The sequence below is a fragment of the Nymphalis io genome, chromosome 18, assembly GCF_905147045.1.
Source record: "Nymphalis io chromosome 18, ilAglIoxx1.1, whole genome shotgun sequence".
NCBI classification, from domain to species: domain Eukaryota; kingdom Metazoa; phylum Arthropoda; class Insecta; order Lepidoptera; family Nymphalidae; genus Nymphalis; species Nymphalis io.
The window spans coordinates 568,892-579,604 of record NC_065905.1 but is presented as its reverse complement, the minus strand read 5'-3'; positions in this window follow the sequence as shown (position 1 = coordinate 579,604).

Here is a 10,713-nt window from a genome sequence, read left to right as displayed (position 1 = left end):
ACATAGATTTTAAACGATAAAATTATACATCTCTGGTTTTTCATGTGCTTAATTTGTGTTGGTAATTCATCTCGTGTTGGCGAAACGACAGACGCGCACAAAGCTCTAATTCTTATGCAGAATATTTGTTTTATTCTACTCGCTTGGTCTTTCGATCATAGCCGGAACAACAAAACCAATAGTGGCCGTTTTTCTTAATCCACACATTTGTTGAAGCTTTAAAGGTTTTTCCCGCTTAATAATCATAGGTATATTATTGAAGCTTATGAAGTTCCAATAAAAGTATCGTATAGTAAAAACTCATTAGGGTGTTATCTGTCAGTTTTACAACTAATTGAAACTTTTTAATTGCATCCTTGTGAACCATCTGTGTTCGTACAAATATTGATTCTATCGTAAACAAGATTATAATTTTATCTATTTTATAAAATACATTTTAATAGCTATGAGAATTGTTAAGCAGTTACAAATGGTGAGGGTTTCCTTAGGTGGATTAATATTTAAATCTCGAAAAAATGGTTAAATGTTAACTTTTATTGATTATAAATTTCAAATTAAGTGTTAAATTAAATGATTTGAATAGAATATGAAATAATAGAATATAAACAGAATGTACATAATATTCACTTCCTTGTATCGATTTATTAATATATTATATAAGGTTGTATTAAATGTTCTACTGTAGGGCAAAAGTGTCTTCTTCTTCTAAGAAGATTTCATTAATTTAATTTAATTTTTAGATTAACATTCATTTCTCATTCATTCTTTTTCTATTTTACATTTTTTTCGACAGTTGCTGGTTTCCTTACGACGTCGATTGCCGAGCACAAGATAAACATAAATTCAGCACGTAAAAACTAGACAGTGCTTGGTCGGTTTTCAATCCGCAATTTAAAGTGAAAATTCCTACCTTCTAGCCACTAAGCAGTCTCGGTTTATAGAATAATTAACTACAAAGTTAATCATTAAATAATCTCTCTTGTTTTTATGGCTTCAAGTAAGACGTTTGTTTATTATGAAGCACATTATTAATGGATGTTAGCCCGAAAAAAATACTTAAGTCATTTTTGATGGCAGCCACGCCTTATTTTTATATCATCGTGGTGCACTTACCATAAATTGCCCTAATAACATAATTATTAAAACAAAACGCTACCGTACTTTTTATTTAAAAATGAAGTCTCGATTTGATGTTATTATTTCGAAGTTAAAGCAGTTAATGTAGAAGTAAAAATAAGGTTGGAACATTACATTTATAAAACGAAAGGAAAGTTTTTTTTTTAAATCTGCACGTAATTATACATAATATTACATATTATTTTATTGTTACACGATCGATTGATGATACTGAAGAGATTGGTAAGGATCCACAAATTCTTATCACAGGGCTATTCTAAGTCTTCTCTATTTCAATGGTTACTACTCATTCCATAAGACTACCTCTAGACGGACGTGCAAATGGACCACCTGCTGAAAAGTGGTAACCACCGCTCATAGACATTGGGGACGAACGAAATATTAATCATTCCGTAAGTCGTCAACGTACCACCAACCTTGGGAACTAAGATGTTATGGCCCTTGTGACGTAGTTACTGGCTCGCTCACTCACATAACAGTACAAAATATTGCTGTTTGGTGGTAGTATATCTGATGAATACCACCCAGGTACGAGCCCACACGGGCTCGCACAAATCCAAGTATATTACTATTATTCATAAGTAAATAAGTAAATGGTTTTTATCATCGGTTCGAATCGATAGGCTAGTGCAAGAGATTATTGCTAAACTCACCTGAACATATTTTTCTTCGAAAATTTAGAAATTTAGGCGTAATTGGTCCATAGTAATACATTATATTATGGCTGGTAGTCAATGACGTTTCCCAAACTATTCAAATGATTAAGAATTTGTATTGGCATAAATTAATAATAGTCGAAATGACACGTATTAGTTCCGTAGTGCGAGGTTTATGGTCTACGGTTTCTTTTCGAGTTTCATTCAATTTATAAAGAAATATAATAATAGCGCTAACTAGCGTTTTACCCGCGACTTCGCTTGTCTCAAAATTTAGATTGGTACACACCAATTTCCACAGGTCCTACGTCAAAAAATTTCATTCAAACTTTCATATTAGTAATCACTAGTGCCAACAAGTACTGTGTAAATGGAACTCGTATGCAAATTTTCATGATATATGTATATGCTATGCCCAGTAGTTCGAGCTGTACGTTGAATGTCTGCTAGTCAGTCCATTTTTTATATATAGAAGATTATTATTACTGAATTATATTGCCATTAGAGTAACAACCAAGTTAGTAAAACATTACTGTTGGTAACTATATTTTGTTGTTTTCGTGGCACTTACATATCGTTAATGAACAAAATATTATGTGGATTAATGAAGATTCTTATAATAAAATATAAAATATAATATCTTATTATTATCTGATATTATAATGTTATATTGGCTACAATATAACATTAAAATATAAGATAAAGTTTTCAAACGGGTACTAACCCGTTCTTAGCATATCCTTTTGGACCAAAATTGAATACAAATAGATTGAATGGATGATTATTAAATGAAGGTACGTTTAGAGTCAATTAAAAATACTTAATGTCCAGCTTATTCTATTCTCAGTAAGAAGAAGGAACTAAATCGCATACTGTTTTTTAAGCATGTATCCGCGTCTCTCGTCCAGCATAGTAGAGCAAAATCGATCCAACTGTCGTTGGTGTCTTAAAAGCAGACCTTTTTGCTTAGAGAATCCTATGGATGCATCCTGGAGGTTGACCTAGCATCTTAACCACCCCCACCTTAATGGGGATAAACCAACACAAAAAATATTCCCAAGTTTCATTAATGCAGGTCGTAAAAGCCGGCCAATTTTATTGCTCTCTTTTTTTCTCTTTCTATCTTTTCTCTTTTCTCATACAGTTATATGCGCTGACCTCAAATGTATAATAGTTGGAGAGAGGGCAATGCTGATGAATAACAATTTAACTAGATAAATGTCAAACAATAAAAAATCAAAATTGCAAATCTATGATTTTGTGCTGTTGATACAAAACTATTAAAATATATTTACATAAATATTAGCTAAGTAAGAAATATTACCCGTTCTCCATATCGTAAATCCTGTATCAGGCAGGAGAACGAAGATGTTGGCTGTTATTACGCTGGTTCACTCACCGATTTAACAAAACATAATACAAAAAGTTCTTATTTTTGATGGTAGAATAATTCATGAGAGGATGATACGTAACCAGGGTTTCAATTAAGTTATCCAGTAAAAATTATTTTTGGGTTTCAAATTCATTTCAAATTGCAAGACTAATCACAGAAAGGAAACAACTTACCAGAAGACGAACTATGTGCTCAATGTTTAAAACTATTAAACAATTTAACTAGGTATTGTTTTTATTATTTTTGGGGATCGTATTATTTGAATTATAATTGGATATTATTATTGAATATACTATTTGATTCTATAACATTAAAATAAATAAATGTACGTTATAACATTTTACGTTTGGGCAATTTCATTTACGTGCGAATACAATTATAAATTTTATTAGTCAATAGTCGCTCAATCGATAGTTCTGTAAAGTGTTTTAATGTCATAGACGAAAAAAATTCCATAGAAGTTGTACGCAAATGTTCCACTAGCCCGCATTAAAGCAGCGTTGTGGAGGTCTTAGCCCAGCAATGGGATGGATAATTTACTTAATTTAAAGTACATTTACAGACTCAAAAGAACCATTTCGGGAGCATTTTTTTTAATATTAAGACTAATATTATTAAATTATTTATTAGAAAAAATGACAGAGTTTTTTTATGTTATATTTAACGAGGCCTTTATCTAAGGTAAGCGTGATGGTAAAGTATATTTAAACGTGTTAAAGTCACGTTATTCTGCCAGTAAACATATTATGCATTTGAAACTGATTATTAATGATAAACAAAATAAAAGAAATAACGATTTTGGGGTTTCATTAATAAAGACTTGATAATATTAAAAGTAAGAAAGTAAATATTTATTTCGCTCTCAAATATGTTTTTTTATTAGGTTTCAATACTTTAAATAACCTATCCCTATGTCACTATATTGGTGGTAGGGCTTTGTGCAAGTCTTTGGGTAAGTTCCAAACACTTATCATTCATTCTACCTCTAGAAAGTACTATATCTTTGATTGGTAGGTGGCGATGTAAGGAATAGTTAATATTTGTAGCGACAATGTCTATGGGCGGTGGTGACCACATATCATCAGCATATTTATAGATATGCTTCATGAATGAATCTATCCCTACTTATATACATAATTCGCATCTACAGCTGAAACATAAATACGCGTTTGACGTATTTCATCGAATAGTTTTGAAATAGACGTATCAATAAATGTCTTAGATAAATATTTATTAGCATGTATACGAAGTCTTATGTATTCCACGCAATGAACAAAAACTCAATATAAATTATATATATCGTTTATATATTATGTATTATTTCATTCATATTTCCATCAACAGTATTAAATTTGAAATTTAGATCTTTTAAAAGAATCCATTATGTTACAAATTATGGTAAATGACATATTTATTATAAAATATTAATCTCAAATCACCTTAAATTTTTTTCTAGCATTGTGATTTTACCCAAAATTATTCATAGTTGATGAAATCAAAATTAAGTCGTATCATAAAAAGCTTCCCAAAATATTTATATACTTACATCGTACTACTATATTTATTACTATAAAATAAATATAGCTACAAGAAATTAACATGAGTACCATAGATACTTAATACTTTTTGGTCCCTCACATAACAATACGATTAGGAAAAAACAGTACTTAGAGGCCTCCACACATAATGGAAGTTTTTATAATAATAATAATATAATAATATTATGAGACATTTTTCACACACGGCCATCTGATCCCAAATTAAGCTTGTACAAAGCTTGTGCTATGGAAACCAGACAACTGATATACTACATATACTACTTTTTTTTTGTAAATACATACTTATATAGATAATTACACCCAGACTCAGGACAAACATTCATGTTCATTTATGGGCTTCATTTTTGACTAAGAACATCGGCAACTTTTAAGCGATGACTGTTTAGTTTTATCATTTTACAGGATTAAATATATTAAATATTAAGTTACGACCGGTTTGAAATATTGATTATACAGAGAAGGACCGGTAGAAGAAAACAATATTTACTCTTTGTATGTATCAAGTCGCAAAAAAGCAGCTTGAAATATGTAGCTTCAAAACATTCTCTCCAAGAAAGAAAGCTAAAGAGGCTCTTGCCTACAGGGATAATTAAGTCTGGCTCATTAATTTATACTAATACTTAGTTAATACTTCAGATACGAAGCAAAATAAAATAGCTTAGTAGCCAATGATGCCTATTGGGATAACGGTCTTAATCATTCCAACTTTATAGCAAAGATTATTATTTAATACAATAAGGCATCTCGGAAACAATGCTTATATATTTAATCCTCGGCAGTCTGCTATATATTTCTAATCGTTGAGTAACGAGGTAAAATGAGATTCGTATCCGGCTTAACAAGAGTCAAATCATTTGTCCATTCAAGAACATTTTACAAATTTTAAATATAAGATTTATTTATATATTTCCTAATGATTGTTATAGAACAGAATTGTCGATAGTGATATTTTAATACTTACCCATTAAATCAGCCCAATTTCAATAACAAGAAAATCTTTCAACGTTACCTTAATTTATTTCAAATTTTTTAATATGATTTTAAAACTTGATATATATACATTTTTTATCACATTAGTGTTTTTAAATATATTTTTTTATTAATTAATGTGACCACTATACTTCGCGTGTGAAAAGGTACCAGGGTAACAGAAAATGCGTGGAGATCTGTGTCGAACGGAAAGCTTACTAAAGTTTGAATCGAAGATCTATTCGTTATTTTTGCAGTAAACATCTTGAATAGTTTGTTGAAACAGCTCAATGAAATATAGATTTATTATTAGCGTTAATGTTGGTAAATATCTATTTACTAATATTTGCAATAATCCTTTTAGAACGCTCGGAGTTGTTAACTCTAGCTAGAGATTTTTTATATATAAAAATGAGATGTCGATAATATAATATTTCGGTTTAAAAGGTGATTTAACAAGTACCATTATCAGTACCCCATAGTTTCAAGTGGCCAACACGCGGAAATAATATGGATTATTTTATTAATTAATTAGAAAAAATTGTAGATGTAAAATCACAAACCCCGGGTCGAGAAAATAATATTTTTTTTGTATTTTTCTATCGATAAATTCTTAATAGTAGCTTGTACCTAGACACTGACTCACTTACCCGTGTTCCGGACATGACAATACTAAGTGTCACTGTTTAGCGGTAGAATAAATGATGAGAGAGTGGTACCTACCTAGGCTTGCACAAACTTTACTATCAACTTTAATACAGATGTTTTTAATTACATGTGCAAGGAAATGCTAAAAATAAAGGCGAATCGAAACCAAAACTTTAGGCAGAAATCAAATAAAGTGAAGGCTAATAAATAGTTTATATTTAAAAAGATAAAGATTAAAAAATATAGAATTTTGTATGTAACAAAATTTTACTGAATGTTGATCCTATTAAGTAGGTGCACGCAAACACGTGATAGAGAAATTTTGTAACCATTTTGAAATCTCGTAAAATGAATCGGCCCTGAGCCAATAGCGCGTGAAATATGCAAAATTAGAGGCACCTTGTACATAAACTTCGTCTTCCACCCCGAATTGGTAAACTAACGTCAATAACGTCAACATAAAAACTTTCATATTTACACCATCCACCTACAAGTCATTAAAAAGTTATTGATTGAAATTTATAAAGTTATCATGATATAAAAACAAAAAAGTAAGGCTGTACAAGAACCGGGGCTGCACCGGAACCGGAACTGCACCGGAACCGGACCGCAATTTAATATAAAAAACCGCATATGAGCAGCTGCGGCGCCGCACGGTTATCGCGACGGATTTTATTCCATGGATATAGTAGGCACCCATTATCTTTATAAATTTCGGTAATCTTAATCTCACAAGACCTTCATCCACTGGAAACCCAACAACTAGCGACGCTACTGCTCCAATGCAGGTTGGTGGATACTGGATACAATGGACTTGTAGCAGAATGTCACTAGACACAAGGATTTCTCGCGAGCTATAAACAAAACACATGAAAATTTTGACTAAGTTTGAATCAGCAATCTTCGGTTAGGATTCAATTCTTCTAGGTCTCTCTGCTTATTCGAATTGGTATGATTGTATTTAAATAAATATAATGTTTTATTTGATCCAAGCCGAGTGCTTAATCATTTTTTTTTTCGCAGCTCAAGGAGCGTAATATCATGCCTCCCTAAATTCAAATATTTAGTTTGTATCTTCCAGAGGACGATAAAAGGATGGTGAGCGAAAAAGTTAGTCAATCAGCTTATAATTCCGACGGTTATGATTAAAATGAAAAAGCGAGTATTTTTTACATACATATAGTATACATGTAGTATACTACTACCGTGCGGCTTCAACGTTGAGCACTTAAGCGCATGTGTCTTAAAAACAAATTTATTTATTTCTAATTTCATAAATTACGAACTTTTATCCTTTCTTGTTTTTTTATAAACACGAATTATAATAAAATCATACAATGCTCTTCGTGTCCAGTACAGTTACGACTTTAGATTGGTGATGGGGTTGCCTCGCTTCTGTAGTACTTCAGGGATGTTTGCTGAAGCGAATATAGACTGTTTTAAGCATTAATGCGAAAAAGGTGTCCTTGGTTCACAGGGCGCGGGCCAGCTACATCAAAATTAACATGATTGCTAACAGACTAGACTGTATATTTATAAACCGCTGTTATAAAGTTTCAGCTGGACCAGTAAATTATATACGTAGTAGATAGTAGTGTTTATTTTATTTTTTTTTATATTTGTATATGAGTCTTGTTACTTGTAAATTTAAACTAATATTATTGTTTAAAAAGCCTTTTGCCGACCACGGTAACATGTGTCACGCTAAAACATTTAACTACTATGTAAAATGTTTCGACGGGTTGGCGTGGTTGGTAGATACTTGCCTTTCACTCCGAAGGTTATGGGTTCGATTCCAACCCAGGACAGACATTTGTATGCATGAACATGTCTTTTTGTCCTGAGTCTGGGTGTAATTATCTATATATGTATTTACAAAAGAAAAGTAGTATACGTAGTATATCAGTTGTCTGCTTTCCATAGAACTGCTTAGTTTAGGATCAAATAGCCGTGTGTGAATAATGTACCAGGATATTAAAAAAAATGTTAATCAAACTTCATATTTCTAATTTCAAAAAATTACAAACAACAAATATTTCACAAATGAAACAAATCAGATTCAAATTAAATGAGAAAAAGGTGCTGAAAGTCATTGTCTACATATATACTTATATCTCAGACACATCTAAATTTTCTCAAACCAAATGTATGTCTATCAATCAATCAATCAACAGCCAATCGTTGTCCACTGCTGAACATAGGCCTCTCCCAAGGTGCGCCAAAGCTCCCTGTCCTCCGCCTTCCGCATCCAGTTGGTGCCCGCCACCTTCTTAAGGTCGTCGGTCCACCTGGCTGGAGGGCGCCCTACGCTGCGCTTGCCGATTCGCGGTCTCCACTCTAGGACTCGTCTGCTCCAACGGCCATCGGTCCTACGACATACGTGACCAGCCCACTGCCACTTCAGTCTGCTAATTTTGCAAGCTATGTCGGTGACTCCGGTTCTTTTCCGGATAATCTCATTTCTGATCTTATCCTTCAAAGATACTCCGAGCATAGCTCGCTCCATAGCACGCTGAGCGACTTTGAATTTGTGGACTAGTCCCGCAGTTAGTGTCCACGTTTCGGCACCGTATGTCATGGCAGGTAAGACGCATTGGTTGAAGACTTTCGTCTTCAAACATTGCGGTATAGACGACTTGAGGACTTGACGAAGGTTGCCAAATGCTGCCCATCCCAAGCGAATTCTTCGATCGGCTTCCTTCTCGAAGTTGTTCCTACCGATTTGTATAATCTGTCCTAGGTAGGTATATTCACTAACAACTTCGAGAGGTTTCCCCTCGACGTATATCGGTCCCGGCACGACATGCCTATTGAACATGACCTTGGTCTTGTCCAAGTTCATGCCGAGACCGACACACCGGGAAGACTCGCCTAGGCTACGCAGCATTTCGGTGAGTTGTTCCAGCGACTCTGCTATGATGACGATATCGTCGGCAAATCGAAGGTGTGAGATGTACTCGCCGTTTACATTGACTCCATACCTAGTCCAATCCAGCGTTTTGAAAACGTCTTCCAACGCGTTGGTGAACAGTTTCGTGTCTATGTCTATGTATGTCTAGCTGTTACTGTATTAATGTCCACTTACAAAATGAGTTTAGCGTCACGCGATTAGGCTACTTAACTTATATTTTCCTTTAAGTAGTTTAATGTATACAGTAACAAATTAAGCCTTTTTCAATATCTATAATAATTTTATTCAAAAGAAGACAATACAATTTGGTACACCTCATGTGTTTTAGTATATAATAATATATAATATTTTGTAAAAAAGGTGTTCCAAATTGTAATGTATTTTTTGGACTTGCACAATTACTACTCAACCAAATGATATGGAACTATCATAATATCATATTTTAGTATGAGGGTCGACGCTATTTTGTATGTTGCATAGTTTTTGATATACAGCTTAATATGGCAATGAAGTATTTTTTACGAGCTTAACTCGCAATGATTGTTTGTTAATTTATTTGGTCTTTGCAAGCTGAATAATAAAGGACCAAGTTGAATTTTTACATGTTAGTTTATATTTGTATAATTATATTTTTTATGGTAAGAATGACCTGATTCTACACCTCGGATTGGCTCCAAAAAAAGGAACTCTTCAACGGTCGTCTTTTTTTTTTATAGAATAAGGTAAGCGGTCGAGTATATGGGCCACTTGTCTATAGTGGTCATCGGCACCCATAGACATTGGCATTGTAAGAAATGTTAACCATCACTTACATCGCCGATGCGCCTTGCCTTGGGAACTAAGATGTTATGTCCCTTGTGCCTGTAATTACATCAGCGTAAACACGAAATTTTGTAAGCATATAAGGTCTTATTAGCTGTTAAGTTATGAAGTTAAGACCTTATATCCCTTTTAATGAGAAGATTTGCTGCTCATTCCACCATGCTACTCCAATGAATGCGAATTAGTGGATACACATGTGACAAAATTTCAGTAAAATTGAGACCCATGCAAGTTTCCTCACGATATTTCACACGAGCACGAGATGAAATATTAACACAAATTATGAACCTTTAAATTCAGTGTGTTAAATCTTGGTTTGTACTCGCAATTATAATTTAAAGAATAAAAGATATTAATAACTATCAATTAAAAGTCAAAACTAAAACATGGCTAAAACAACATAACTATGAAGACGTTGAGAAACTATTAACTACCTCATAAATGAACATCCACATCACACGCTCAATTATAGCACACACACATATACACATTTACACACTCACGCACACACGGTATGGATTAACTTACAATAATTGGTAATAAGACCCTTTGTAATACTTTTTAATAATTGAATGGGAAGGAACTGACTTCTGACGCACGGGTAACACCAGTTCAGGA